Source organism: Phacochoerus africanus, chromosome 4 (assembly GCF_016906955.1).
Source record: "Phacochoerus africanus isolate WHEZ1 chromosome 4, ROS_Pafr_v1, whole genome shotgun sequence".
NCBI classification, from domain to species: domain Eukaryota; kingdom Metazoa; phylum Chordata; class Mammalia; order Artiodactyla; family Suidae; genus Phacochoerus; species Phacochoerus africanus.
Window position 1 is genome coordinate 49,595,563 of NC_062547.1, and position 15,719 is coordinate 49,611,281.

General features: G+C 49.2%; 1 protein-coding gene across 1 annotated transcript in view; it reads left to right on the plus strand.

Annotated features, from left to right (window-relative positions):
- GALNT18 (polypeptide N-acetylgalactosaminyltransferase 18) overlaps positions 1–15,719 on the plus strand; it is a 370,597-nt gene that overhangs the window by 335,740 nt on the left and 19,138 nt on the right. The window lies entirely within an intron of this gene.

Sequence of the window (15,719 nt, forward strand, 5' to 3'; positions counted from 1 at the left end):
AGGCACTGATCCAAAACTAAGCAGAGAGAAGCTTAGAGGACTTTTAGAGGAAGGGATATGGAACAGGTACCAAGGAGGCAGCTTGGGTGGATGGCTGAGCTGGAGTTCAATGTCCCCACAATAGCTTAGTAACAAGCTATTTAATCAATTAATACGTTTTAAGTATATGTATCCAAGCACCAGGTTGGATGATAGAGATACAATAGTGAGAAAGACAAGTACAGTCCCTGTCCTCTGGTAACTTGGAATCAGATGGGGAGAGACTGAGGTTACAAGAGCATTAATAACAGCTCGCACCAACTGGCACAAAGTCCATAGAATCCCCCGTCAACCGTATGCACTAGATCTGATGCTTTTATAGATGAGTAAGTTGAAAGAATGAATGGCCAAGTTAGGTGATGAACGATGACAGTGCAGACAGGAATCCAGAGTCAGTTTTTCATGACTCAGCCTCCTTCCCCCCTAGATCAAGTCCTCTTGGTATATATTTTGCAAGCCCCTCTTACTTGTTTGTAAGAGCACACATCACGTTTTGTGCTTCTGCGTGTGTGGTTGTTTGGTGAGGGAGCATAGTAAAAGAGGTGTGTCAGGCAGCTCAGGTTTCATTATGCTCCAGTAACAGATGACCTCAAAATCCAAGTGGCTTACAATAACAAACATTTCTTGGTCATGCGACACGTCCAAGATTTTACTGACCTTATCTTCCTTTTGCAGTGCTTGTCAAAAGCAGCCGACAGGAACGAAGGCGTGCTCTTCATCAGAAGCACAAGCTCGCTTGCCATGTTTCCTATCTACCAAGTCATTGCAGGCAATGGTTTTGCCAAATATTTCATTGCTGCATAAGAGAGGTCACCATCTTTCCAGCCTCTGGGGATGGTTCCTCAGCACCCACTCCCTGGCCCCAAAGTAAATGTCTCATATTTTAGGGTTCACCAGCACCCCTCCTCTAGAATCAATTTCTTGTTCATTCAGCTTAGGCTGATGATCCCGAAATCTCAGGGGCTTGCAACAAGAAACACTTATTTCTTGCTCATGCTACATGGTCATCACAGTTCAGCTGCCATTTGTATCACTTCACCTTTTCCTGGGGCCAAAGGAGCAGCCCCTCCCTGGGACACCACCAGTCCAATGGTAGAGAGCAAAAGGAGACTGGCAGGTCACCCGATTGCTCTTAAACCTTCTGACTGGAAATGACACACGTCTCCCCTGCTCACATTCCATTGGCTAAAGACACGTGGCCAAGTCTGACAGTAATGATGCAAGAACGTGTCAGGGCTCAATCTGGAGGGAAGCCCAGGAGCGGCCTCCCAGGACAGGGCAGTGAATCAATCTGTTAGAGGCGTTAAAGAGCGTGCATTGCCTGTCACAGGTGGATGCAGAATTGGCAGATGGTTGTGTTTTAAAAAGAGGAATATGTCAGAGCATGTTTTCCTCAGTGCGTGTGATGTGCTCCATCTTAACTGTTTGTCAGTGAGTCAATTGAGCTGGTGGCAGACATGGCTATGAAGGGTTTTGAGCAGCACCTTGCAAAATAGGGCCCTGCATTGGACCAGCAGGCAGATAGGAAATTATGAGCTTTTTTTTTTTTTTGTCTTTCATCTTTTTAGGGCCGCACCCATGGCATATGGAGATTCCCAGGCTACAGGTCAAATTGGAGCTGTAGCCGCCAGCCTACACCAGAGCCATGGCAACATGGGATCCGGGCCACATCTGCAACCTACACCACAGCTCACGGCAATGCCGGGTCCTTAACCCACTAAGTGAGGCCAGAGATCAAACCCGCAACTTCCTGGTTCCTAGTCACATGTGTTTCCACTGCGCCAAGAGGGGAACTCCAGATTATGAATTTTCTTGAAGATGGAGAATGTACTGATGAATAAGAGACCTGTATTTGTACTTGGACAGCTGGATTTGATGGGAAGGAATTACAGTTATCATCTGTAACAACTATAACAAATACGAGTAGCCTATGCAAAAAACCAATTGGGGCTCTTAGGGAAACCCAGGAGTGATTCATTTATAGACTCAAAGGGAGGGTTGGTGGAGGAGGAAAGACAGGAACTGGGCAGGTCTCAGCAGTACAAGGTCATGGATCTTCTCTAGAGAGTTGCCCTGAATGTGTCTTGGCTAAAGGCTGCCACCTCTGTGTGTCTCTGCATGTCACGTTTTGGATGCCTGGGAGGAGGGGGGCTTCTCAGCCCCTTAACAGATCTATTCTTGCCAGTGGGCAGAATACAGACTGTTGGGGGCCCAGCCCTGGCCAGAGCCATTCTCAGAGGAGAAGGGTCATTGTTAGACATCCCAGGCTCAGCCCTGCTTCCTCACAGCTGCCACCCCTAGCCCCTGGCTCTGCACCTTTTTGCCTTGTTCTGACAGCAGCACGCACAGCAAGCATCCTTCCTCTCCATGACAAGTCCAACTCTGCAGCCGCTGGGCCTAACCCATCATGCCAGCCATTGATTTTTTTTTTTTTTTTTTTGCTTTTTAGGGTCACACCTACATATGGAGGCATATGGAGGTTCCTGGGCTAGGGGTCAAATCGGAGCTGCAGCCGCCGGCCTAAGCCAGAGCCACAGCAACACCAGATCTGAGCTGCGTCTGCAACCTACACCACAGCTCATAGCAATGCCGGATCCTTATCCCACTGAGCAAGGCCAGGGATCGAACCTGCAACCTCATGGTTCCCAGTTGGATTCGTTTCTGCTGCGCCACGACAGGAACTCCCAGCCATTGCTATTGATGGGGCCCCCTCTGTGGTCCGTCCTTTGGCAGTGTGTTTCTGCCTGAGGTGGTCTTCACTTCCAGCCCCAGTATCAGGGCTCTGCTGGGAAGAGCCACCCAGGCAGGCACCTATGTCAGGTTTGGGTGCAGACAGAGAGCAGGAGAAATGAGGGAAGGGTGGCGGGAGCAGCAGAACCTGGATCTAGGGCCAAGGCCAAGGCCCAGGCCAGGACACTGCTCCCTTGAGACAGACAGCAGAGGCTGAAGAAAATGAGGGGCTCAGCCAACAGCCCCAGTCCAGGGCACCTGTTCCTTATCTTATCCTGGCCCAACGTCAATCTTATTTCCCCATAACTTGGCCTCCTCTGCAGCCCTCAACTTCTCCACTTACACCCACACGATGGTTAATATTCAGATACTCATCCCGCTCCCAGGGGCTATGTGATCCCCCAAGCTTACTAGCTTCTCACCCCCTAAAGAAAGCATACTGGCATGTAAATGAGTGAGATATTTCCATACCTTGTAAAAAAAAAAAAAAGTCAGATGTTCACAAACTTCAGTACTTTATTAAAACAAGTGACCTGCTGGAGTTCCCATCATGGCGCAGTGGTTAACGAATCCAACTAGGAACCATGAGGTTGAAGGTTTGATCCCTGGTCTTGTTCAGTGGGTTAAGGATCCGGCGTTGCCCTGAGCTGTGGTGTGGGTCGCAGACGCAGATCAGATCCCTCACTGCTGTGGCTCTGGCATAGGCCGGTGGCTACAGCTCCGATTAGACCCCTAGCCTGGGAATCTCCATATGCCTCGGGAGCAGCCCTAGAAAAGACAAAAAAAAAAAAAAGAGTGACTTGCTTATGAATGAATAAACCTTATACACACATGATATTCACTCTGTGCTTAAGGACTACTAGGCTATATGACTCAATGATCCTTTTGCGTCATCATCTTTGGCATCCTGGAATGTCTCCTCTATGTTCTGTATTAGTCAAGACTCTTGGAGAGTTCCCATTGTGGCTCAACGGAAACGAATCAGACTAATATCCATGACGATGCGTGTTCAATCTCTGGCCTCAATCAGTGGGTTAAAGATCTGGCGTTGCTGTGAGCTGTAGTGTAGGTGAGCTTGGATCCTGCACTGCCGTGGCTGTGGCCTAGGCCAGCAGCTGCAGCTCTGATTCTATCCCAAGCCTGGGAACTTCCATATGCCATGGGTTCGATCGTAAAAAGCAAAAAAAGAAAACAAAAAAAAAACCTCTTGGTTGCAAGAGACAGAAACTCACCTCAAGCTAACTTAAATGCAAAAGAAATTTTATCATCTCATGTAACTGACAAGTCCAGGTCTGTCCTGGCTTCAGGCAGGGCTGGATCCAGGGGCTTGAATGACACTTTCTCTCTCATCACCAAACTCTCTTTCTCTCTCTCCCTGTACCCCGCCCCCCATCACCATTTGACTCTGGTTCCCATTATATGTAAACTTTAGTCTCTCCTGTAGTAAAGAGGGAAGGGGCTTCCCTGATTTACCTGAGGGAAAAATGGCAGCAGGTAGCTCTGGGCTTAGAGGCTTCCAGCTTGACCCCCACAAACAGAAAATCCAGGGCTTTTATTGGCCCAGACTGGGTCACATGACTATCTTGGAACCAACTCTGGGCCAAGTCAATGGGATACTCTGATTGGCCAGTCTGTAGAACAGGCTTACTCATATGGCTGGGGTTAAGGCAAGATGCCATTCCAAGAAAGCAAATAAAACTCTCAGCGTCAAAAATCCTGCAGCCGTCTTTTCTGGTTTATCTCTGGTTTCTCGCTGCTTTCCACTTAAGAAGGCCAGGGTGACTCTCTCCTGAGGCCACAGGGCTCAGAGGGACACAGGGCCCAGGAGATAGCAGCAGACACAGGAAGAGCAGACAGCTCAAGGTGGGGGATTAGGGTTGCTGATAGGGCTGGCTGGGGCTACAGCCCCACAGACAGTGGTGGAAAGATGACACCTGTGCTACAGACACAAGGCCTGGAATGAAACAGGAAAACAGACAGCTGGGAATCTAAGGAAGACTTTTTGGAGCCCAGCAAAAGTGCCCACAGCTGCTCCCCTTTGCCACCCAGTTCAGGGGCGCAGTGAGAGGCAGAAATCAGGCATAGCTTAGCCTTTTCTATTTAGTCTTGTGTTCAGAGACCATGCCTAGTCCAAAGCTCTACTTTTTTCCTGGCTGCCCTGCAGGGCCCCAGTTGAACTCTTCCAGACAGGCCTTCCAAGCAGCTTGAGTCTCCTCTCACCCCAGCTCACTTCCAGGCCCCTTGAATGTTTTTGACTCTGAAGACTCTGAGATGTGCCAACAAGCAAGGCTCGTTAATCTGAAGTCACATCTCCCTGTGGCCAGCAGGTTGCTGTCCAAACCCTGTAGCACCCAAGCTGCTAGTCCAGCCTCACCTCCCCACCCCCATAGGCACTTTCTTTTCTTCCCTTTGTGTGTGTGTGTCTTTTGTCTTTTGGGAGCCACACCTGTGGCATGTGGAGGTTCCCAGGCTAGGAGTCCAATCAGAGCTGTGGCCGCTGGCTTATTACACAGCCACAGCAACACCAGATCTGAGCCGTGTCTGCAACCTATACCACAGGCCACCGAAACTCTGGATCCTTAACCCACTGAGCAAGGCCAGGGACCGAACCTGCAGCCTCATGATTCCTAGTCAGATTCGTTTCCACTGCGCCATGATGGAAACTCCCCCATAGGCATTTTCTTTCCTCAAGTGGCAATGCAGTGCCAAGCCTCTGATTTTGCTTATCTCGTTCCCTCTGCCAGAGGGCCCCTGTCCTTTTCAGTCATCTGGGCAAACGGCTCTCCTCTTCGGCTGTTCTCGAAATTCATCACTCACTGATTAGCCCGGGTAGAGTTTGTCACTCCAGCTCTGGCACCCCCACTTTGGCCTGCTCCTAGTCTGCACTCAGCCTGGCCAGGTGGCTGTCTCCCCTCCCTGCTGAGAGCTTCCCTTTCGAGGGAGGCCCTGCCTGGCTCCTTTCTGCTCCCTGGCGCCTAGCTGAGGCCCACACCCTGGGAGACATGAGGGAGTGTTGGCTGAATTAAACTGGATGGACCGCTGCCTGGGGGCTGAGTGCCAGTTCCAGACCCAGGGGGTTCAAGTGTTTAGCCTCGCCTGCTCCTCCCCGCCCCACCCAGGGAAATGGGCACACCAAGGGGAGTCCTGAGCTAGGGACCTTGCTGTCCACGTGTGTGCCCCTTCACAGTTCCCCAAAGAGAATATTTATAATGGTTCCATTCCGTATATGTACCTGGTCCTGTGGTTAGTGACCTTAAGACCATTTTGAAAATGACTCCTGTGCATTGCTGATTTAGCATCAGTGCCCTGGGGCCCTCAGCCTGGTAACTAACCTCTGTGACAAGGGGTTAATGACTAGTAACCAAAGCCTTAAATCAGGCTGCCCTGCCTGCTGCGGCGCCAGCAGTTCATTCTTGGTAAAGAGGCCAATGGCCATTTCTGGTGCACGTTGCAGATGTCACAGTCACCATTCAGAAATTAACATTTACGAAAATGAAGCCCTGCTCCTTCTCTTCCTGCCCCCCACTGTGCCTGCACACTGCCTGCTGTTTCCATGAGTCCTTCCCCATAGGCCTACTGGCCGGGCAGACTCAGGAGGGGTTCACAGGGGTAAGGGGCTTTAGGAAGGGCAGCTGGACCAGCAGCACCATCACCATGGGGTCTCTCCTCACCCTCTGGCCCTGCCTGCCTTGTTCCTGCCCTGTAGTCCCTGCCACCAGACTAGGGGCTATCAGGATTTTAATTCGCACAACTGCATTTTACAGGTCAAGAAACCAAGACTCAGAGTGGCCCCAGCCAGGCAGTGAGATTGGCAGCGGGGAGTGGGGGGGGGGGGCGTGCCAAGTAGAGACCCAGGTCCAGCTGACCGGGAAGCCCCCCGAGACCACATTTCTCCTGGACCAGCGATGCTCAAACCCTCACATACATCAGACTTACCTGGAGCGCTTGTGGAAACCCAGATTCCTGAATCCTACTCTCAGAGTTTCTGATTCAGCAGGTTGGGGGTCAGACTTAAAGATGTGCATTTCCAACACTTTCCAGATGATGCTGGGACCACACTTTGAGACCTGTGGTCCAAAAGAGTGGTGCGTGCTAACCTCTCAGCCACCCTCATTGGAGTCCTACAAACAGTGCCTTTCGGAGAGATCCGTCTTGCGCCCCATGATGAGAGGGCGGCTTGGAATTCAGGTGCTACTCCTATATTCCCTCTCTAGGCTGCCAGAGTCCCCTTAATTCACCTGGTTTTCCACCCTGGCTGCACATTGGAATCACCTGTGCCTCGATGTCACCCCTAAGCCTGTGATTTCTAGAATTTAAAGCTCCCTGGATGATTCTAATATGCAGCCAGGGTGGCGAGCACTGCCTGAGCTCAACTGCCTTTAGGACCGTGTCCTTTGAATCCTCTGCCCTCTCCCATTTCATTTGCTCCCAGATCTTTCTCCTCTCCCAGTGCACACCGCCTCCTCCAGGAAGCTCTCCAGCCTGCAGGTCGATTCTCCCTTCAGTGATCTTTGCCAGAGTACCCTCAACCCCCTGCCCTCATCCTGACACTTTGCAGTCACCCCTCATAATTATGTGTGATTTTCAACCCCTAGACGGTGTCATTCCCCTGGTATGATCCCCATTCCCACAGAGAGCTGGGCTCTTAATTCCTGGGCTGCAACAATCCTCCATGGTCCAGATCCCCTCCAAGTACCCAAAGTAATGATCACAAAGACCTCACCTCATCCTGGGTCACTTTTCCCCATGGGAGTGCACTGAGAAGAGAGTTGTTTTTCTGTTCCAGAACCTCTTGTAAAGAGTACCCTCTATAGCACTCTCTCTTCCACCCACTCATTCTCCAGGCTGAAGAAGGTTTTAGCCAAATCCCACCACTGCCACCCCATCTCCCCTCGAAAGAGTGTCTCTGTCTCTAAGATACCTCCTTTTTCAAGGGCACTTACTCAATAGGCTGGCAGTGTTGCCAAGGAAACATCCCTTAATGGAGGAAATAAAGCTGCTCAAAATCCACATGCCATTGTTTGGAAGAGAGCCGGCCCTTCTATTGTACCTTGAAAATGTATTATTAAGTAGTCCAACCAACCCCATTTTGCTCCGAGGTCCTGATTTGCTGGGAGGCCCTCTTCCCTTCTCCCCCTGCCCATCCCCCAATAACCTTATCTCAGCCTCTGCTCAACGTGGGGAGGGCGCCAGACTTTCCCAAGAGGCTAAGGTATGGTGATGTAGGTGTGGGGGTCTGGATAGAACAGAGGATAGAATGACTAGAAAATATGTAAACTGGGAGTTTCTGTCGTGGCTCAGCGGAAATGAATCTGACTGGCATCCATAAGGATGCAAGTTCCATCCCTGGCCTTGCTCAGTGGGTTAAGGATCCGGTGTTGCCATGGGCTGTGGTGTAGGTGGCAGACGCGGCTTGGATCTGGCATGACTGTGGTGTAGACTAGAGGCTATAGTTCCGACGGGACCCCTAGCTTGGGAACCTCCATATGCTGCGGTGTGGCCCTAAAAAGACAAACAAAAATATGTAAACTGACCATATTAAAGAAGACAAGGGTCTGGAGATCCGGAGGAGGTTGGAGAGGAAGTTAAAGCTATTCATCCAAATGGTTGAGTTTAAGCTGATGAAAGTTTTTTTTCTTTAATGTACCTGTATTTTTATTTATTTTTTTAATTGTTATTACCCCAATGCAATTTTTTTTCCTACTGTACAGCATGGTGACCCAGTTACACTTATATGTATACATTTTTTTTCTCACATCATCATGCTCCATCATAAGTGACTAGACATAGTTCCTAGGGCTACACAGCAGGATTTCATTGCTTATCCATTCCAAAGGCAATAGTTTGCATCTATTAGCTCCAAACTCCCAATGCACCCTACTCCCTCCCCCTCCCCCTTGGCAGCCATAAGTCTATTCTCTAAGTCCATGATTTTCTTTTCTGTGGAAAGGTTCGTTTGTGCCGTATATTAAATTCTAGATATAAGTGATAGCATATGGTATTTGTCTTTCTCTTTCTGACTTACTTCACTCAGGATGAGAGTCTCTAGTTCCATCCATGTTGCTGCAAATGGCATGATTCTGTTCTTTTTTTATGGCTGAGTAGTATTCCATTGTGTATATATACCACATCTTCCAAATCCAATCATCTGTCGATGGACATTTGGGTTGTTTCCATGTCTTGGCTATTGTGAATAGAGCTGCAATGAACGTGTGGGTGCATGTGTCTTTTTTAAGGAAAGTTTTGTCCAATGAAAGTTTACTAGGCATTAATGTCTTCCTCCTGAAGGAAGGCCTTAGGATTTAGAGCAGTCATTTTCAAACTTGTTTGTAAATACATAGTAACATTTTGTTCAAGGAAAATGCAAGGTGAAAGCCAAATAAAAGGAAGATCTGCCCTGGCTGGGCTGGGAGAGGGGCCCTAGAACCCCACCCACCAGGCCGTCCTCCCAGACCCGTCTCTTCTCAAGGCTCTCTTCTTGAACCCCTGGGACTCAGTATGAACAACCTGATGGAAACGACCAGGCAGTTCACTTGCTGGCTCTGAAGGACAACTGAGCTGAGGGTTTGGGGCAGCATGAGAGGTGGGTCTCCAGCTACAGCCCAGGCTGTGGGGAGAACCATCTGGGCTGCTGGGCCCAAGGAGTGGGACGAAGGCCCTGAACTGCCAAGCCTTCCCTGAGGCTCCCCCCTAGTCAGGGAGGAGAGACAGAAGCCATCTGCCCATGCACCTGGCAAGGTTTTTAAATCATCTTAGCCTTAGTTTCCTCATCGTTACAGCTGAAGATACCTGGTATGCAAGTGTACCAAAAATTATGTTTGTCTTCTTCTCACCCTCCCCTTCCTGAGGTGTTCCTACCCCTAACAGCTGGTTCTGACGGTGAGGTGATGTTTGATCCAGGGACAGCTAGAGCCTGCAAAGGCCGAACCACAGTTTCTGACAGAGGCAGGTCCCCCTCCAAGCCTGCCAAGTAGAGATGGGGTGCTAGGCCCACCTGGCAGGGGGACCACCTGGGTCTTGTGGGGTGGGGGCCCTTGCTTGTCCAGGAGATGAGGTCAGAGAGCAAGGGGAACCTCCAAGCTGGGGGTCTTTGCCCGGCTTTGGCCCTGTGGCCCTGAAGGCAGGAGTGTGATCCAAGGGTACCATGGGCTCTCTGGCTGGCTGTCCAGCTCAGCTATGAAGCAGTCCAGCCAACTCCATTTTGCTCCACGTTCCTGATTTGCTGGGAGGCCCTCTTCCCTTCAGCTATGGGTCCTTGCCCTGACCCCAGCCTGGGGACAGGAAAATGCCCCTGCTGTGAGACCTGAGATACTGATGTCTTGTCCTTTTACCTCGCAGGGGATTTTTCTCTTTCTTTCCCAAGCATCAGAATGAAACACCAGGATTTGGGATTTGTAGCCCTGCTGAGCTGCATGGGCTGAGCGGAGAGTGAGCTGAAGCAATCATTTGCTGCTGAGGAAGAGCTGAGGGGTCAGGGATATCGTTTCTCTGCCCTGGGAGTTTGTAAAACATCCACAGACAGGATAATGGCTCGCCCTCCTCCTCTGATGTGAGTTACAGGAAAGATGTTGCTATCTTAGCATTTTGTACCATCTGTATCATAGGCCTTGTAGTCAAGGCTCCTGCAGCCCTTGGCTGCTCCCCTTAGTCCAGGCGCCCTCTCAGCTGGAAGAGATCACAGTGAAAGCTTCCAAGCCAGCTCCCCCAACTCCAGTTTGTCTGGCTCCTGGAGCTGGAGTGACCTGATGCTGGTAGGCGAGTGGGGTAAAAGGTGACAGGTGCAGTTCTGATGTCAAACTGCTTCAATTTATTTTTTTTATTTACTATGATTATCATTATTTATTATTATTATTATTATTACTTGCTTTTTAGGGCCACACCCAGAGCATATGGAAGTTCCCAGGCTAGGGGTTGAATCGGAGCTATGCCTGTCGGCCTCTACACAACAGCCACAGCAACACCAGATCCAAGCCGTGTCTGTGACCTACACCACAGCCCACAGCAACGCCAAATCTTTAACGCCGGGGATTGAACCCGCATCTTCATGGATCCTAGTCAGGATCGTTAACCACTGAGCCATGAAGGGAACTCCAAACTGCTTCAGTTTAAATCTCAACTACTGTTCTCCCACTGTGTAACTTTGGACAAGTTCATTTCACTGTGCCTCAGTTTCCTCATTCATAAGACGGGGATAATAGTAGCACCTGCCTCATAGAGTTGCTATTAGGATTCCCTGGGATAAAGCATGCACAACACTTCATGTCCAGCCCATAGTGAGAGCTAAAAATGTTTCAGCAGCATTATTAGCCATCTAAGGCAGGGATTCTCAATGGCGGCACTCTTGACACTCGGGGCTGGATAATTCTTTGCTGCAGGGGGCTCTCCTGTACATTATAGGACGTTGAGTGGCACCTGTGACCTCTCCCCACTAGACGCCAGAAGCAGCCTTTCTCCCAACCCCATCACCCACCAAAAATGTCTCCAGCCATTTCCAAATAGCCTCTGTGTGAACAGCAACTCTAAGTCATTTAAACCTTGTTAAACCTACAGGTTCCCCATTGCTCAGAAGGCATAGCTGGGCCTGCAGGCGCTAGAAGTGGGGTATCTTGTACAAAACTGTTTCCCTCTTTTGTGCTCAGGCCATTTATTGATTCAAGCCACCACTGGCTGGGCTTCTGAGGTGTCAAGTGACAAGAGAATCCTCTTTGCTGAATCTACCTGTAATCGGACCAGGTTTGTGGTTACCCCACTTAAAAACCCACTTTGTTGTTTGCTTTTTAAATAAAACACAACTGTCTGTCCTGATTATGCTTCTCCCAGACTCTGGAGCAGTAAACCGCTCTGATGACAGCTGCACCAGATAGTAAGTCTCTCAGAACATCTCCTCCAAGCACTTCAGGGCAGCTAAATGGATCAAGCTGATTGTAGCTATTACCTGGGCGGCAGCTTGTGTCTGCAGAGCCCACCCTGGAGATGAGAGCCAGGCCCTGATGACAGCGATGAAGGGGTGCCAGTGGCTGGCTTTCCTGTCACCCACATTCAGGAGCCTGCCAGGTGAGAAATTTCTCCACTGCCCTGAGGAGAGAGCTTCATGCCTTCAACCCAAGGGCATGTCAGTAGCTGGGCACCTTTGCTCAGGTGGCAGACCGAGGACGCACCCTTTGGCATATTCAGGGAAGGCTTTCTGGAGGTGGTGAATTTTTATTTCTGTTTTGAAGAGGCAGGGTCAGTTCCCATATCAGCATGATCAGGATCATTATTTTCTGATTTGTTTCCCCATATAGTCACGTTTCCCCAGCTTGACTATTGGATCATCTAGGACAAGAAACCATGGCTTTGTCATGTATATCTTTAGGACCCAACTTAGAGATCACTTGTTGTTGGCTGGATGGGTAGATGGAGGGATGGATGGAAGGAATATTTAACCTCCTAAATCCTATCAGTCAGCAAATTCTCCCTCAGTGCCCATAAACTGGAAGCCACAGCAGGTCATCAGTTTTCTTGGTGGTGAACCAGAAACCCAGGCCCCACAATGGATGGTCTCAGGATTCTGATGAGAAGCCCACCTCTTCCTCAATTTAGGTGTTGAAGTGGCTCCCCTTGCCTCTGTGTTCTGGTCCCCTTTCCACGTTGAAGCTAGACAGTCTACATTTGGTCTCTGCTCAGAACTTTGGTCCCTATGACCCTTCATCTTTCCTAAGGGAGGAATCAGCCACATTAGGAGTCTTGATGTCCATTTCTGTGGATTCACCAAACCTGCTAACTTGTAAGGTTACCTTGGAGAGCAGATCCCCGCTGTAATGAGTGTCTTCCCTCTGTCTCTCCACAGCCACTCTCCGTCCTTTGCCTTCTACTCTGCCAGATAGACTTTACAGAATATTTCCATGGGCTCCCATGTTCCCTGGCTTCCAGCTGGGTTCTGCCGATGGGTTGACCCAGCAGAAGAATGGAGTAGGGAAGGGAAGGTGATGTTGGGGTGTTCATTAACTACCGCTCCCTATCACCCGCAAATCTCTCCCTCCCTGAACCCTTCTTGTAACACGCTGTGTACAACTTCTCTCTTACAGGTTCTGGTACCTGCTCTCTCCTCTCATCCTTTGGGTGGTAATAGCTCCGTGTTACTAGCCCAGGGAACTATATTGTCCCTGTGGCTCCCTTACTCTATAGCTGCACCATTGAAACCCGTGCCTTTATCACGCCCTCCTTGGCTGCCTCTCCCTTGAGTGTGCCATCTGTCTGCTATTGAGTTGGCTGATAGACTGGCCTAAAGTTCTTGTTATGTCTGCAGGGTGACCCTGTCTGCCTCTCCACCCCTTCCCTCCCTGGACTTCTGAAGTTCAGAGAGAACACGCCCCCAAAGGACCACCTTTCCTGACCCTCATCGCCAGCACTGCCCTTCTCACCATGCTGTCCACTTTATACCTTGCACCCATGTTTTATTTTTTTTGTTTGTTTTTTTAAATTACTCAATGAATTTTATTACATTTATAGTTGTACAACCATCATCACAACCCAATTTTATAGCATTGCCCTCCATACCCCTACCCCCCAAACTGCCTCCTTTGGAAACCATAAGTTTTTCAAAGTCTGTGAGTCAGTGTCTGTTCTGCAAAGAAGTTCATTGCGTTCTTTTTTTAGATTCCACATGTAAGTGATAGCATATGATGTTGGTGTCTCACTGTCCGCACCCATGTTTTAAAAGCCCTTGTCAATCACCAATCACCAATCACCCTCTTTTACTGAAACAAGAAATACTTCCTTGGAGTTCCCTAGTGGCTCAGTGGGTTAAGGATCCAGTGTTGTCACCACTGTGGCATGGGTTCAGTCCATGGCCCAGGAACTTTCATATGCACAGGTATGGCCAAAAAAAATTTCCTTTTACCGTTTGAAATTAATCAAAAATATTTGCAGCAACATGGAAGGAACTAGAAACTCTCATACTAAGTGAAGTAAGTCAGAAAAAGACAAATACCATATGATATCAGTTATATCTAGGATCTAATACATGGCACAAATGAACCTTTCCACAGAAAAGAAACTCTGTGGACTTGGAGAACAGACGTGTGGTTGCCAAGGGGGAGGGGGAGGGAGTGGGATGTACTGGGAATCTGTGGTTAGTAGATGCAAACTATTGCCTTTGGAGTGAAAAAGCAGTGAGATCCTGCTGTATACCACTGGGCACTATATCTAGTCACTTTTGATGGAACATGATGGAGGATAATGTGAGAAAAAGAATGTATGTGTGTATGCGTGACTGGGTCACTTTGCTGTACAGTAGAAAATTGACAGGACCCTGTAAACCAACTCTAATGGAAAAAGTAAAAATCATTATAAAAAGGATTATAAAAAACTCCCATCGTGGCTCGGTTGTTAACAAATCCGACTGGGAACCATCAGGATGTGGGTTCAATCCCTGGCCTTGCTCAGTGGGTTAAGGATCCGGCATTGTTGTGAGCTGTGGTGTAGGTCGCAGACGTGGCTCGAATCCAGTGTTGCTGTGGCTCTGGTGTAGGCCAGCAGCTACAGCTCCGATTCAACCCCTAGCCTGGGAACCTCCATATGCCTAGGTGCGGCCCTAGAAAAGACAAAAAAAAAATTATAAAAAAAGAACTTAATCAAAAATATTTACCATTGAGAAGCTTTGAATAGATCAGGAGAACAAGAGGGCCGACCCTGAATTCAAACCTAAAGCAGAGAAGAGAAATGTGATATCTTGATTCATCCATGCAGCCTAATCATAGATGGGATGTTAATTTCATTAGTAATACAGGGCAGAGCTCACAGACCCTGTGGCTGGCCACTCAGAGCTCTTGTTGGCAACCACTGCCTGAGGTTGGGGGAGACTGAAAACTTTGAAGGCCAAGGGTCATATGGCTTTCCTATAGGAGCAGAGCCAGCCCTGATCCCTGAAAGTAAAGTGTTACTGGAACATAGTCATGCATTTGTGTATTGTCTATGGCTGTTTTTGCACTACAACTGCAGAGTTGTTTCCAGACACTCTGACCCTCTGCGCAAAAGAAAAAAAGAAGAAAAGTGTTACAAAGCAGCCTGGGTGTTCCCATCATGGCTCAGTGGTTAACAAACCCGACAAGTATCCATGAGGACTCGGGTTCAATTCGTGGCCATGCTTAGTGGGTTGGGGATTTGGCGTTGCTACGAGCTGTGGTATAGGTCACAGACTCGGCTCGGATCCTGAGTTGCCGTGGCTGTGGTGTAGACCGGCAGCTGTAGCTCTGATTGGACCCCTAACCTGGGAACCTCCATATGCCATGGGTACAGCCCTAAAATGACAAAAAAAAAAAAAAAAAAGGCAGTCCAACTGCTCTCCTTTGAAAGTCTTGCTTACCTGCTTACAAGTTCAGCCCTTGGCTGGCAACTGGGAACTGGGATTTCAGGACAGTTCCCACCATTCCCGCAGATGGTAAGAGTGGCTCACTGTGCCCACACTGATTGTACAAATAATGCGGTTTATACCAAACACCCGCTCTCCTTCTGGAAGTCTGGGATTTGGTTATGTGCTAGGCAGAGGATACCTAGGTGACCACGCCCACCAAAGGAGCCTGGGCGCTGAGTCTCTAAGAACTTCCCTGATCAAGACACTTCAATGCGTGATCTCAGCTCCTTCCTGGGGAATCCTGAGGATTCTCCGTGACCGCTGGGAGAGGACCTTGGAAGCCTGTACCTAGTTTCCCCCAGACTTTGCCCCACATGCTGTTTCCCTTTGCTGATTGGATTTGTGTCCCTTCACTGTAATAAATCATAGTGCTGAGTGCAATTATACCCCGAGTCTCCTAAGTCCTGGCGAAACATCGAACCACAGGGCTGTCTTAGGGAACCTCCCAGAACCCTGCAAAGCTCCCGGTAGGTGCCGCCTGGCCCTAAGTAAAAGTTGGCCCACTCCCACTCTGCCCAGTCTTAGCGCGGATGGAAATTACCTGTTACACATCTCC